Below are 16719 nucleotides of genomic sequence, written 5' to 3'. Positions count from 1 at the left end.
CCCTGACAATAGGTTAACAAATTATTTATAAAATTCACTAGGAAATCCGTCAGGAACGTGCGCCTTTACATTCTGAAGCTGCTTCACACCCTCCTGCGCTGACAATGGTGCATTAAGGCACAACACCTATTCAGGGGTTACTCCTGGAAGACCTGGGTTCTTGAAAAATAACTGCATCTTAATCCATCTATCCTCAAAATGCTCAGTCTGAAATAATTCGGTGAAAAAGTCTCGGAGAGGAGACATTAATATTTTTGGAATTGAAGGTAAGGATCCCAATACCTTCCCTAATTGAGGTAATGGCTTGAGGGGAAGCTTGTTTTCCTGGCAAGATAGAATAAATACCTGCCTGGCTTATCACCATGTTCAAACAGCCATTCACTGTAGACTGAAGCATTGTGATCCTCCGCAGCTTTGACACTGAGAGACAATCACAGTATGCCCTCTCGGCTGCCCTCAGCTTTGCCTCAAACAAGCATTCCTGCTCCCCCTTCTGCTACATCATAAGGAATAATTATTCCCTTAGCATAAGCCTTCGCAAATTCCCATAGAGTGGATGAGTTACTGGTTGATTCTGAATTAATGGCGAAGAAAGATCTGAGCTCCTTGGAGTGGTCAGCACAGTGACACAATGGTTAGCACTGCTACCTCACAGCGCTGGAGACCTGGGTTCAATTCCTGCCTCAGATGACTGTCTGTGTGGAGTTTATGCGTTCTCCCTGTGTCTGCGTGGGTTTCCTCCCACAGTCCAAAAATGTGCAGGTTCGGGAAATTGGCTGTAGTGTTAGGTGAAGGTGTAAATGTCAGGGGGTGGGTCGGTGTGGGCTTTTTAGGCCGAAGGTCCTGTTTCTACACTGTCAGTAATCTAATCTAACTACTCAATTAACTAACTAGTCTTGAGAATGAAGGGATGCATTCACTAGTGGCTCGATTCTATTATATTGCCCTTAATATTAATCAATAAGTCTTCTGCTTCATGGTCATAAATGGTAATATTGCCAATTGTGCAGGATGCTACCGAATCTAAGATTGTTGCAGGAATGGGGAAGATATCAACCATCGTGTGGCATTTATGCCGGTTAAAGAAGAAAATAAAATCCCGACTTGTGAGGTAGATCTGCCACCAGACATCCACCAGCTCTCGTTCTACACACATATCCACTAATTGCTTACATTATAACGAGGGTATTGGGGCACCTTTGGACATTCTGTCCACCGTGGGCTCCATAAGACTTTTGAAAACTTCTACAATAATGTTCCACGATGCAAGATAACTGAATTTGGAAAATGCATCTACCAGGAATTTAAGAGGGTGCGCAGGGATTTGGCGGGGGGGGGGGGGGGGGTCAATAAACATTCAAAATACTATATTCTTTACTATAGTTCAAGGCTTTGGGTATTATGAACCTCCCGTGAGTGTCAAATACAATCTGTTCGGTTAAATGGAAGATTCTTTTTATCCGTTATGGCTTCTCCCCTTTTCGTAATATTAAAAGACGAGAAATAAACCCGATCAAACCCGACCTGCTGTAATGTCAAATGTTCATTGTCATCAAGGTGCATCTCCTGCAATAGGACAACATCCACCCTCTCTGTTTAAGACTAGAAAGTAAAGTTTTCCTCTTGACTGGCCAATGGCTCATCTTAATGCTCCAGGTAGACCATTTAAGCACATCCTTACCCAGAACACACTGTAGCAACATTTGAACTCGAGAGAGGAAGAACTCGAATTACTGATCATTAATAAACAAAGTCTCATAGAGCTTAAAAACTACACAAACTAAGGCTACTACAACTGCCAACTCTCAAAACTTTGAAAAACTAAGCATTTTAAGTAAATGGCTGGGATGGAGTGGGTTAGGGAACCACTTTGCCCGTACTGTGATGCAGAGCCCAACAAAGCAGACCTTCCAGATCACCACCATCTTGGATTTCCCCTTAACATTTTATCGATATTATCATTTCATTTTGCTTTTTATTCCTGGACGTGCTGGAGCAGTGTGTTTTTTTTTTACCACTGTCAGCATTTCCCCAACACTGCACATTCCTGCCATTCCCCGATAACCTTGACTCCGTTATTCTTTGTGAACCTTCTGTCTGTGCCTCAAACATATTCAATATCTCTGCCGCCAATGCTCTGCAGGGAAGAGAGTTCCAAATACTCTCACCACTGAGAAAACTAAAATTAACTTCATCTGTGTGAGAGATTAGTTTTGTCTCCTTACCTGAGAAAGGATATAATTAAATTGAAAGCAGTTTGGAGATGTTTCACTACATGCATTCCAGGGATGAGGGTCTTATATTATGAAGGCTTTAACACGTTACTCTTGGAATGAGAGGCAATCTTATTGAAACATACAAAAGCTAGAGGAGAGTGATCAGATAGATACCCACTGGGTGTTTGTATCGTCCAAACTTCTTGTTGCTATTATAGAATCTCTACAGTGTGGAAGCAGGACATTCCGTCCATCAAGACCACATTGACCCTCGGAACAGTTTCCCCCCGCCCCGGACCTGCCCCCCTACTCTATCCATGTAACCCTGCATTTCCCATCACTAACCTATCTAACCTACACACCCCTGGGCACTATGGGCAATTTAGCATGGACAATCCGCTCTAAGCTGGATACCTTTGGACATTGGGAGGAAACTAGAACACTGGGAGGAAACCCACACAGACATGGGGAGAATGTTGAAAACCCACATCGAGAGTTGCCCGAGGTTGGAATTGAACGCAGTTCCTTGCTGATGGGAGGTAGCAGTGCTAACCACAGATCCACCATGTGCATCCGTTAGTTTTATTAGTTACTTGTGGCTAACTAAAGAAATCTGCCTGACTTTTTCCTGTCACTGAATCTGACTCAGTCTGAGAACTTCATCATCGGCCATTTCAACAACCTGGTTACATTTAAAATTTGGTGTCAGCAGTGGAAGAATGGGACGAGAAAAGGAAACAGTGATACCCTCCAACAGCTGTCAGAGCAGGAATTAGGATAAATCCACAAAGTGGAATTTCAGTCAAATGGGAATTCTCTTTCCCAGAAGTTTGCCTTGGCTGGACCTTGATATTACAACGAAGCTGGCTTTGTCTGATTTTCCATGGACAGGTGAATCAGGGATAATGGTGCATGGAAAGTAAAGTGCAGCTGGGATCACTATGAGATGAGCCATGACCTTAGTTAGTGGTTGAGTAGTGGGAAAGGGCCGAATGGCCCAATATTGGCCCTCAGTCCTGTGTTCTGATGTTCCATTCAGCCCTCGGACATGCCATACAGGGGCAGATCGAGGCCACCCAGGTGGTTAGGTGTAGTTTTGGAAATAGACAGTAGACAATAGACAATAGGTGCAGGAGTAGGCCATTCTAGCCCTTTGAGACTGCACCGCCATTCAACATGATCATGGCTGATCATTCCTAATCAGTGTCCTGTTCCTGCCTTATCTCCATAACCTTTGATTTCACTATCTTTAAGAGCTCTATCCAACTCTTTCTTAAATAAATCCAGAGACTAGCCCTCCACTCCCCTCTTGGGCAGAGCATTCCACACAGCCACCACTCTCTGGGTGAAGAAGTTTCTCCTCATCTTTGTCCTAAATGGTCTACCCCGTATTTTTAAGCTGTGTCCTCTGGTTTGGCACTCACCCATCAGCGGAATCATGTTTCGTGCTGCCAGAGTGTCCAATCCTTTCATACTCTTATATGTCTCAATCAGATCCCCTCTCAGTCTTCTAAACTCAAGGGTATACAGGCCCAGTCGCTTCAGTCTTTCAGTGTAAGGTAATCCCACCATTCCAGGAATTGACCTCGTGAACCTACGCTGCACTCCCTCAATAGCCAGAATGTCTTTCCTCAAATTTGGAGACCAGAACTGTACACAGTACTCCAGGTGTGGTCTCACCAGGGACCTGCACAGCTGCAGAAGCACCTCTTTGCTTCTATACTCAATTCCTCTTGTTATGAAGGGCAGCATGCTATTAGGTTCTTCACTACCTGCTGTTTCTGCATGCGTGCCTTCATTGACTGGTGTACAAGAACACCCAGATCTCTCTGTACTGCCCCTTTACCTAAACTGATTCCATTGAGGTAGTAATCTTCCTTCCTCTTCTTGTCACCAAAGTGGATAACCATACATTTATCCACATTAAACTGCATCTGCCATGCATCTGCCCACTCTCCTAACTTGTCCAGGTCACCCTGTAATCTCCTAACATACTCATCACATTTCACCCTGCCACCCAGCTTGGTATCATCAGCAAATTTGCTAATGTTATTGCTGATACCATCTTCTATATCATTAACATATATTGTAAAAAGCTGCGGTCCCAGCACGGATCTCTGTGGTACCCCACTGGTCACTGCCTGCCATTCCGAAATGGAGCCGTTTATCACTACCCTTTGTTTCCTGTCAGCCAACCAATTTTCAATCCAATCTAGTACTTTGCCCCCAATACCATGCGCCCTAACTTTACTCACTAACCTCCTGTGTGGGACTTTATCAAAAGCTTTCTGAAAATCCATGTACACGACATCTACAGGATCTCCCTCATCCATCTTCAGAGTTACAGCCTCAAAAAATTCAAGAAGATTAGTCAAGCATGACTTCCCCTTCATAAATCCATGCTGACTCTGACCTATCCTGTTACTACTATCCAGATGTGTCATAATTTCATCCTTTATAATAGACTCTATCATCTTTTCCACCACTGAGGTCAGACTAACTGGTCTATAATTTCCTGCATTCTCTCTCCCACCTTTCTTAAAAAGTGGATAAAACATTAGCCACCCTCCAATCCTCAGGAACTGACCCCGAATCTATCGAACTCTGCAAAATAATCACCAACGCATCCACAATTTCCCGAGCACATCCTTCAGTACCCTGGGATGCAGACCATCAGGCCCCGGAGATTTATCAACCTTCAGACCTAACAGTCTCTCCAACACCAAATTCCGTTAAGTTCAGGTCCTTCAGCCACTGTTACCTCAGGGAGATTGCTTGTGTCTTCCCCAGTGAACACAGATCTGAAGTACCCATTTAATTCCACTGCCATTTCTTTGTTCCCCATAATATATTCCCCTGTTTCTGTCTTCAAGGGTCCAATTTTAGTCCTAACCATTTTTTTTCCTTGCACACACCTAAAAAAGCTTTTATTATCCTTCTTTATATTATTGGCCAATTTACCTTCATACCTCGTTAATGTATTTGGAAAATCCAGACTGGATCAGAAAGTGACCCCCATCCCTATCCCCCAGTCCCTGTTTCCAGGCTTCCTCTCTCTGTAACTTCTGCTCCAGATGGGGGTCATGTTGCAGACCCAGATACGCTGGGAATACAGCCACATACCCCACCCAGGGTTAAAACAACAAATCCTCTGCTCTCCCTGAATGCAACATTGTACAACACGATTTCCAGCAAAATAACCCGTTACTTTCCAAAAGCATAACGTGAAATTAATAAATAGGAACAGGAGTAGGTCAATCCGCCCCTCAAGCTAACCCTGTCATTTAATAAGAACATGGCTGATCTACCCCAGGCCTCAACTCCACTCTCTTGCCGACTCCTTGTATCCCTCCACACCTCTCTGAGTTAGGGAATTCCAGACATTCATTACCTTCGGAGAGAAGCCATTACTTTGCATCTCAGATTGAAATCGATGTTCCTTATTCGGTATCTATATCGTCGAGTTCGACACTTTGCTCAAGAATGAAAACAATTTCTCAACATCTACCTTCTCCAAACCCCTTCTGTGTCTTGTCATTTTCAGCAGTATCACTCTTCATTCATTTAAACACCAATGAATTATCGCCTCACTATTTTAGAGATTCTCAATAACTCAACCCTTTCATTCCAGGAAACCGCCTAATGTACCAACCGAGTTACTTGCTGCATCAGCATGCTGACTTTATGTTGCATACACTGGAAGACTCCAATCCCTTTGCACTGCTCCTTTTCTGGAAGTCCTCTCCATTAAATAACAGCCTGTCTTTTGGTTCTCAGTGTCATCTATAAACTCGGACATATGTTGCACTCAAATCCCTCCTTCAGGCTGTCAGCATAGATTATGGATAACTGATGCCATCGGACTCATAGCTGTGGTACTCTATCAGATACACCTTTATCATGAAGATTCATTAATCCAGACTCTCCGATTTCTATGTGCTCACCAATCATCATCCCATGTTAATACATTATCCATCATCCTACGAGCTTCTGTCTTGTGTAAGAACTTTTATTTTGTAATACCTTGTGGAAAATCTCTGGAAAGCCTGGTCTCTCCCAGATCCCCTTTCGCAAATCCGCTTGTTACATTCTCAGGCATCTCCAGAAATACTTTGCATAATTTTTGCATGGCAAATTATTGTTTTCCTTTCACAAACACACACTGACTGTGCGTGAAACTTTTCTAAATGTTCATGCAGTCCAGGATTTCCAAATTAAACTCGTCCCATCTGCTTTCATTTGGCCCATATGCCTCTAACTGTTTCCCATTCATATATTTGTCCAAATGAGTTTTAAACGTTGTAGCTCTACTGGCATCTACCACTCTTCCTCTGAAAGCTTATTCCATAACCACACCACTCTCTGTGTAAAAAAGTTGCCCCTTCGTTCCTTTTAAATCTTTCCTCTTTCTCCTTAAACCTATGCCTTCTGTGGCTGAACTCCCCCATGCCGTTGGAAAGATCTTGGCTATTCACCCTATCCATATCACTCATGATTTTAGAAACGTTTACAATGTCACCACCCAACCTCCCACATTCCATCTGATACTAATTTCAAGAACAAGCATTTAAAGATAAGCACTGCAAATTTAAACAATATTGAACATGACAGGTAAACAATACTCAGTCCAAACTTCGTATGGTGAATTGTTTTTCTCCATATTACAATACTAAGGCAGCATGAAACGGTTACTAGTGCCAATGGGAAGTCAAGCAACTGGAATCTTTTGTCTAAAGGGGGCGATGATCTCGACCTTGAAAATGTATTTAAGGCCAAATCTATATAATGCCACATAGTCAACATTCTCCCTCCTGGCCTCCATATGACCTTGTGTGGTTGGGTCTTCTTTATCTTGCACTCAATAGAGAGAACCCCCTTTCCCCATTCACACCTTAATTTACACACATTTTATATCATCCACTCGTTCAGCAGTGCTAAAAGCCGGTTTATCTTTGCCACACCCACTTTTCTCTGTCATCATCCATCCTCCACCTCTGACAAGGGTTCAAAAATCCCAGTTTCCAATCCTTTTCAGTTCTGAAGAAGTGTCACACTGAGCTTGAAGTGCTAATGCTTTTTCTCTGTCTCTGCAGATGCTGACAAGCCTGGTGAGTTTCTCCAGAAATGAATAGGCACAGAATAATGTTTCACAAAAACAAATAACTGTGGATTCTGGAAATAAAAATACATAAATTGCTGGAGCAACTGGGAGCTTTGTAAAGGGTCACTGGACCTGAAAGTTTCGCTCTGCATTCACTCCAGAATATACTGCAACATTTTCAGTACATTCTTCAGCAACTTCTGTTTTTGGACAATTTCCAAGGAAGGATGTCAACGATGCTCAAACATCCTGTCCAACATCGAGTGACGTACACTGGGAACTGAACAATAACACATGGTGTACAAGTTCCTTGACTCTGAAACTGCATTAGACTGACATCACTGACACTACAGAGCTTTTAATCATGTTCAGGGAGAAAAACAGAGGGAAACATGTTCACTGCAAATGCAGAAGTTGATATTGTGGAAAAAAAACGGTTTAGTTTATTACCTTAAATGGATTGAGTTAAAGTAACAAATTGGAGGCGAGACACCAGGATGAGGCTCTTAGCAGAATGAGAATATGAAAATGGAACTGTTACCGCATCAGAAACCAGGTTAGGTCACTGAATACAGGGCTAATGCCAAGATTGGAATCACGTGCACCTAAACCTGATGACAACCCATTAAAGCGACCACACGTGACTGGTTACATTCCAAACAGCAGAACTAACTTCTGATGGAGAGGGGGAAATGATTCCAAGACTAAAGGATCGGATCTAAGATCTGTTGTCGTCCTAAATCCAAGCAAAAATGTCGGTGGACTATTAAACAATTTACTGGAGGAGAGGACTCCACAAATATCCTCATCCTAAATATCGGAACAACTCTGTATATCAGTGAAAAAAGATATGGTGTCTGCACTACCCTCAGCCAGTGGTGTTGAGTGGATGATCCAACTCACACTCATCATGATGCTCACAGAATCACAGATGCCAATTTTCAACCAATTCAATTTGCTGCACGTGACATGAAGAAACAGCTGAACACAGTAGATACGACAAAGGCAATGAGCCCTGACCCCATTCCTGCAATAGGACTGAAGACTTGAGCTGCACAACAAGCCGTGTCCCTGGGCAAACTGTTTCATTCCAGCTCCAACTCTGACATCTCCCTGGCAATGTGGAAAATTACTCAACTATGTCCACTCCCCGAAGAGGAGAATAATTACAATCTGACCAATTGCCACCTCGAACTCCCATCACGACAGTCAAATTGGTGGGATTTTTTTGACAGAGTTGTCAAGTAACACCGAAATAATCAGGTCAGTGTGGTTTCCGATAGGTCCCCATGTGGAGGTGATGTTGTTGTGGAAATATCATTGGATTACTAATCCAGACCAGGCTAATGCTCTGGCAGCTTGTGGAAGTTAAAAATAATTAATAAAATATTGAGACCTAAAATCTGGTTTCAGTAACACTGATCTTGTGTCCAATGTTGATTGTAAACATCGATCTCCTTCCCCAGTGTACTTTCAGGAAGTGAATCTCCTGTGCCTTCATGATCTGTCCTAAAAGTAACTCCAGACACTCAGACATGTGAGAAACTCTTCAATGGTCTCTGAATCTGCCAAGCAAGACACTCTACTGTATCAAACTGCTCTGAGGTCTGAAAGGATAAAACCGGACATAACACCTGGCACCAGGTTCGTTATCAAGTGAAAAATAAAACACAGTCATCGACAGTACAATTAATACTACTATTGGTAATTTATTTCCGACATTTTGATAGGACATACATCTGTTTCATCAGATTTAGCAATGCTTAATCCAGCTCCATGTTCAAGTACTACCTTGTTATTGATATGAATTGACTTTATGTCTTTAGCTCCATGAGTCCGATATGATCACTTGGTATTACTGGGTGATTTTCTGGCTCTTCCTCCATGAAGACAGATGCAAAGTAACTGGTTATTTCTCGGCCATTTCCCTGTTCTCCACAAAGACCTCTCCTCTCCCAATTACACATTTCCATGTTTGACCTTGCTTTTATTTTGTTTCCTTTGAAATATCGATTGCAGATTGATGCAGTCTTTGTCTTCCTGTTTGTTAGCATGTATGTTCTCTTTTTGATTTCCTTTACAGTTTCATGGCCTTCCATTTTTGGATCGTTAATTTCTGAGAATTCTCAGGTTTTCACAATAGCTGGAATTCTCCTGAAGTCATTTCCTATGATTAACGTATTTTCTAATTTGTTATGTTAACCATCATTGAGTCACTTGCTCACTCTTTGGTGTTTGTACCTGAAATAAATAGATGTATGTTGCAGGCTTTGCAGTATTTCTCAAAACTCCTGGTCCTGACCAGTTATATTCAGGAACACAGCAGGAGGATAGGAGGATAGAGAAGAAAATGCGGGAGCACTGCTTGGCTCTTTTCTGTCATCGCTGGCCAACGAATGAGGTCCCGCATGACTGGAGCGTAGTGAATGCTGAGCCTGTGTTCAAGAAATGCTACAAAGATAAACCTGGGAACTAAAGACCAGTAATCCTAAAATCTAGTGGGTAGGTTACTTTAGAAGATTCGGAGAGATTGGATATACATACATTTGGAAAGACAGGGTATGGTTCGGAGTAAGATTAGAATGGTGCTGGAAAAGCAAAGCAGGTCAGGCAGCATCCAAGGAACAGGAAAATCGATGTTTCGGGCAAAAGCCTTCATGAAATTCAGCACAGGAGTTTGTGCAAGGAAGATCATGACTCACAATTTTGTTGGAGTTCTTTGCTGAAGTGACCAGCAACGTTGAGGAGGTCCGGGTGGTATGCGTAGTCTGGATGGATTCCAGTAAGGCCTTCAATAAGGTTCCACATGGTACGCCGCTCTGGAAGGTTAGATCGCATGGAATTGAGGGGGAACTGGCAAATTAGGTGCAACATTGCCTTGATGGTAGGAAGCAGAGATTAATACTGGAAGCAAGTTGGTCAGACTGGAGGCCTGTGAATAGTGGAATGCGTCAGGGGTTGATGCTGGGACCACTACATATTACATATATCTATGATTTACATGTGAATGTACCGGCATGATTTGTAACTTTGAAGACGGCACTAAAACAGGCGGCATCATGGAGAGTGAGGAAGGTTATCAGAAATTTCAGAAATTACAGCAGTATCTTGATCAGCTGGAGAAGTGGACTGAGAAATGGCAAATGGATTTTAATGTAGATCAGTGTAAGTTCTTGCATTTTAGAAAGTCAAATCAAGTTTGGAGTTTCATGGTGAATGGTTGGGTCCTAAGGAGTGTAGTGGAACAGAGGGACCTTGGAATTCAGGTGCATGGTTCTCTGAAAGTTGATTCAGAGGTAGACAGGGCAGTGAGGAAAGCTTTTGGCACACTGGCCTTAATTGGTTTATATCACTGTGTATCGAAATTAGGGAGTTATGTTGCAGTTATGCAGGATGCTGGTGAGGCCATATTGGTAACGTTATGTTCAGTTTTGTTCACTTTGCTATAGGAAGGATGTTATTAAACTGGAAAGTGTGCAGAAAAATAATTACAAGGATGTTGCCAAGGTCTCAATGGTCTTAGTTACAGAAAGAGGTTGGACAAGCTAGGACTTTTTACTTTTGTGTGCATGAGGCTGAGGGAGGATCATATTGAAGTTTATAAGATCATGACAGACATGGATAGAGTGAATGCACCCAGTCTTTTTTCCCAGGGTTGGGCAATCACAGACTAGAGAGCATTTGTTTAATGTCAGAGGGGACACAACAAAAGGGAACCTGAGGAACAACTTTTTAACTCGGGGCTGTTATGCATATGGAATGAGAAGTGGTTGAGGCAGATACATTGACAATATTTAAAAGGCATTTGAACAAATACATGGATAGTAAAAGATGAGGAAGATACGGGACAATGGCAGGGAAATGGGTTTAGCGTGGATGGGCATTTTGGTCGGAATTGACCAGTTTGGGCTGAAGGGCCTGTCTCCGTGCTGTCGGACTCTATGACTCTAACAACCACTGCTTGTCTCCCACTGAATGTTATATTGTACTTTCCAAATTCACTGTAGATATATTGAACTCTAGCCTCCAATCTTCAATAATGTTTGACTGGACTATTCAAGCATTCTATATTGTGTGCAGCCACCTTGTAAGCTGCACCTTTTAAATGGCATTAATCCTTAAAATCTGCTTCAGACCAAGGTTAATAACTCGTCCTTCTGATCACACAACATCAAATCCGAAATAACCTGCTCTCTAGTTTGCTTCACAACATACTCTTCAACCCACCTCATATACACTTACAGAACTTATTTTTCACAGCTTCAGCAGTCACTTACTTAATGCAGTTTAGATACAACTCGAGACCATTCAATAAGACTGCGGTATCCACAATACATGCCTATCTAATTTCCAGAACAAATAATGCTCCGATTATCTGCTACCGTTTTGGGTTCGACATATAACACACCAATATTTGCTTCTCCTTGCTATCTGTAAACTCTACCTAACCTGATTCTGTGGAAGTTGAGGGACAGGTCTGTGTCGTTATTCGTGATAGATCTAGGCAAGACATTCAGGGAGGCTCACCTCGACGCTGAGATGCTCTGAAGAAATGTTCCACAATACTGGACAAGCAACAATATCCTCCTCGCTCTGTTCGGATATGAGTTCCCATATACTCTCTGCTCCCTCACACTCACTGTATATCTGTTATAGCACCTAACCCCGAACAAAGTTCACGCTCTGTCTCCAAATAAGGCTCAGGCACTACCACTCTCACTATTGAATTCAGCAACTAATAACACTATACGGATTCAAAACTGTCGACTGACTCATTCCAGACACCTCACAACTCCCTCCACCTACACCAGGACAAACAGCAGGGTCACCCATTCACACTCTCCCTCCATCCCTTTGTCCCATTCCAGGAGAAACTGCCTGGAAGAGGATAGAAATGTCCAAGCCGGGTCGTGGAGTGCCCGATATCCGTTCCGTCACTCCCCTCACTCCGCCATGTGGGGAGGACTCTTAAAGAGCTGGAGAGGACCGGGACGCCTCGTGTGGAGAACCTGAAACATCCACGTCCTACTGACCAGTTAAGGAGCAATGTTCAGTGAAAGACAATTCTCAGTTTAAACCTACCGGCAGCTCCCACAACAGTCACAACAGTCCTTTCACTTCCAAAAAAAAAACCCACAGATACCTCACTGCGCAGAGACGCAGACACAGAAATACACAGACGAACACACACAATACTTACAAGGAGAGAGGCATACACACACGAATAAACACACAAATACAAATACAGTCACATACAAATAGACATAAATACAGACAGCAACACAGGCTGAAACACAGACAGACAGATGAAGACGCGGAAACATACAGATAACAAGCACACAGACACACACACACGCAGACACACACACACATACAGACACACAAAAACACAGGCACAGACAGACAAACACACACATACAGATACACGCACAAAGACTTACTCACATACAGACACACAGAGGCACAGACAATCGTGTCATTAAGACACAAATCGTAATGTTTTTGATTTGTAAGTGGATCAAGGATTCCAGGGAGAAAGCAGAATAATGAGGTCGAGGTACTAATAAGAAATTATTGAACGGAATTTCAGACTCGATAGGCTGAATGGCTTCAATCTGCTCATTTCCCTCATGCTCCTGCGGTATGATGTGATCAGGCATTCTCTTCCTCAGACAGCAGCAGAGACTGGGTGTGATACATATTTGATTGGAAAGGGTCAGTGGGAATGTAGGATAGGATTGGAGTCCGGAATGGTTTATCTTTATTCCTAATTATTCTGTCCTTATGTCTGAAAAGAGGTAGTGATTTGATGTTCAGTAAATACAGTTTTAAAATAACAGTTATCCCACAATGAAATAAGGACGTCCCTTTCACTTTCGTCTTGTGCTACCTGTGGTGCCCTCATCCTCAGGGAGCAGTGAAGACTCGGATATAGAAGATATTCCAGACTGAGATCTTTACTGGGCAGAAGGGTCAGTGTTTATTGGGAACAGACAGGAAATGGATGGTGAGGTACACTCGGATCTGCCATGAGCATTCTGAATGGTGCAGCCGAATGGACAACTTCTGCCCCTACCCCATGTGTTCCCTCAATCCACCCTCGAGGCTGTTACAGGGTTGGTGACCACTCCATTAAGTCAGACAGGATCGTTACAATGACACAGGAGGAGACCATTCTGCCCCTTTAAGGTATTAGACAGGAATATAGAATGAAGTAATTCAGCTCGATCAGTACACTACATAGTCTAGGAGGAGGCCTTTCAAACCACCTGAGCTACTACACAGGAACAGCGAAGCTGTCACCAACAGGAAATAGAGAGTAGAGACAAATGTTTATTTTCAGGCTTCAAAGCTGTAACTGATGGAGTGCCTCAGAGATCACTGTGGGGCCATCAATGATCAATAATCTTTATCAAAGATCTGGAGGAAGGGGAGGGAATATCTTGGAGCTCAATTAGCTCCTACACCAAGATGGCCATTCAATGTGTCGTCAAATGGAGGTAGTGAGTCTGCAATGTGTTACAGGCAGAGAAGGTTAGTGAGTAAACCTTCAGCAGAAATAACACAAGGTAAGTTATTTATTTTGACATGAAGGATGAAACAATAGTAAACAATTTAAATGGAGAGAGATTGCCGAACTCTGTGATACAGGAGGTTTCCATGTTCATGCGACATGAATCATATGAAGCCAGATGCAGCAAGTGATTTGGAAGGTAAGTAGAAGAATGCTGTTTTTGCCAAAAAAGCATCAGGTTTAATTGCAGCAATGTTTTACTGCATCTGTACAGGGCATTTATGAGACCACACCTGATGCACTGTGTGCAGGTTTGATCCCCTAAACTAAAATAAAAAGATATAATTCTTTTCGAAGATTTTCAAAGAGGTTTCCGTTTACTCATTCCTGGAATGCCGGCCTTTTGTTTTGGGGGATTATCAGTTTTGATCTAAGCTGAGAAAGTTTATTGAACCATCCATGACTTTCTGAAAAGTGTAGCAGCTGGATGCATATTATCTCCTGTCAGGGAGACTAAAGCTAGAGAATAACTTTTAAGGAAAAGATACATTGATATTAACACACATACTATGAAGACACTTACCAATATTTACAAATTAAACAGACACATGTAAGCATGTCATCAAATTATAAAGTTGGGACATTTTTGCGATTGGAAGGAATTGTGTACAGCAAGAGCAATGACGCACCTGCATATAATCCATAATCAGTTTTTCCAAAGAATGGTCCAGTTTGGTGTTCAGTTGACATAATTGTTTGTTCCAACACAGAGAGGGAGAAAAATGTTCCCTGTCTGAGAAGCAGCAGCCGATTGATCTCTCTCTCTTACTTTGTTCCACCCGATAGCAAAGTGTGAGACCAGAAAATCCCTGAGTTATCTGTACCACTTGTGAAGGATTCCTGGTGAGGGTTCAGTGGAATCTCTCCACTGCCTGAAACGAAGGGAATTCACCCAAATCCAAGTGTTCCAGAAAGAAATCCCACTAGCAGTAGCTTGTGTGAGCAGAGTAACTTCAAGGGCAGAATAACATTTGCTGTACTCTGTCAGTTTACCATTTGTTATGAGTTCAACTTTCTGTGTCTCACATTTTTCTTGAAAATGACCTACTCTGAGATCTATATCATTGGCCACATCACTAAACTGGTTGCATTTAAGATTTGTGCAACCAGTGGAAGAGTGGGACTGGAAAAGGACATAGTGACCTTCCAACATTTGTTGGAACACAAATGAGAAATTCTCAAAGAGCTGTTCAAGTGGAAATTCCCTTCCCCAGAGGATTGTGGTTTCTGGATGTTTGCATTTATTCAAAGTTGTTTTTGGTATGTAGTAAAATGGCAGACAGACAGAAACGTGCTGCTGAGACCAAAAACACATGGAGCGGTGATAAAGTATCTAATGGCCCACTCCTGCTGCTCAGTCCTATGTTGTATTCAACACCTCACCGCTCCTGAAAGGAGCAGATGGAGGCCACTTGTCCCAGATACCTGGTCAATAGTAACACAGGATCTCATTCAGTCCCTCAAGGCTGTCACACATGGTTTGGTGTAGGTTGGAAAATGTTATTTGGTTCGAAAGACGCCTCTGATCTCATTACAGAGTGTTTCCTCTCTGCAACTTGTGATTCATTTGTTGGTCATATTATAGACCCAGATTCACTGTGAATACAGTCCTCATACCTCAACCAGAGATGACTCACAAAATACTTTACTGTCTCTGATTGCAAAGTTCAATAAAAGAACGTTCAGGAAAATTACAACCATTAACTTTGCAATTACTGAATATGAGGACAAACGGAACAGGATCAGGTAATTCGGATGATCAAGCCATTGTATACCATCATGGCTGATCTACTGTTGAAATTAACTCCTCTTTAATGCCCAATTCCTCACCCCGTAGCTCTCTGACAGGTCGAAAATCCATCTACCTTCTCCTTAAATCCTTTCAGTAATGTAGCTCCCGTAGCTCTCTAGCCCAGATAATTTCTAACAGTGATTACCTTCTGTAAGAGGAAAGCACTCCCTACACATACATTGTCACCTGTTGATATGAACAAGAGGCGAACACAGGGGCTCAGGAAAGAGTGAATGGCTAAGATACCTATGCAGTATTTGACTGAGGATGGCATTGGGACCACCTATGTATTTGAGCTGAATGGGAATCAGGTGCAACTTTCCCACTGGACGCGGTCTTTCAGAACACAATAAGGTTTGGGGTCAGTCGCCAACAATCTTCTCAGTCCCGGGACATCTCTGCAGGAGATCCTCACGTTAGCCTCCTCAGCACAAACATCTTCAGTTGCTCCATCAATGTCTTTTCCCATCATAAGATCGGAAGTGGGTATGATGACTGAAGATCACAGAATGTTCAGAACATTTTGTCCCCCATCAGCTCCTGAACCATTCTGCGTCCATGTGCATCAAGACCCGGACAGCATTCCGGTTTGCGTTGTTAAAGTGTCGGTAACATTTATGTAACAGCACGGCCAGACACTGCCCATTTCCGCAGTTAAAAGAGGAGCTCATTCAGCATCTCAAGCTGGTTGCACACGGGTATGAGCTAGCATTCAGGAACAGGAAAAGTGACAGGATATTCAATACTCCTGCCTGTTACACAGGAAGAAGAGTGGTCTGTTCAGTGCATCGAGCTGTTAAACGCGAACAGGCAGAGCTCAATCAGACCCTTAAACCTGTTCCATGAGACCAGGAGGAGGCTATTCATGCCCACGAGACAGTTATACAGGAACAAGAGGTGGTCACTGATATTCCAACACGACAAACTAATGAAACCGAGACTGCGCTGATAGAGGAGTCCATGATGTTAATCATGGTTCCATTGTTTTTAGAACGGGTGCTACTTTAACAAGGTTTGCTGGCAGTGAGGAGGGAAG

Source organism: Chiloscyllium punctatum, chromosome 50, assembly GCF_047496795.1.
Source record: "Chiloscyllium punctatum isolate Juve2018m chromosome 50, sChiPun1.3, whole genome shotgun sequence".
Taxonomy (NCBI): Eukaryota; Metazoa; Chordata; class Chondrichthyes; order Orectolobiformes; family Hemiscylliidae; genus Chiloscyllium; species Chiloscyllium punctatum.
Note: the sequence above shows the minus strand (reverse complement) of the source record.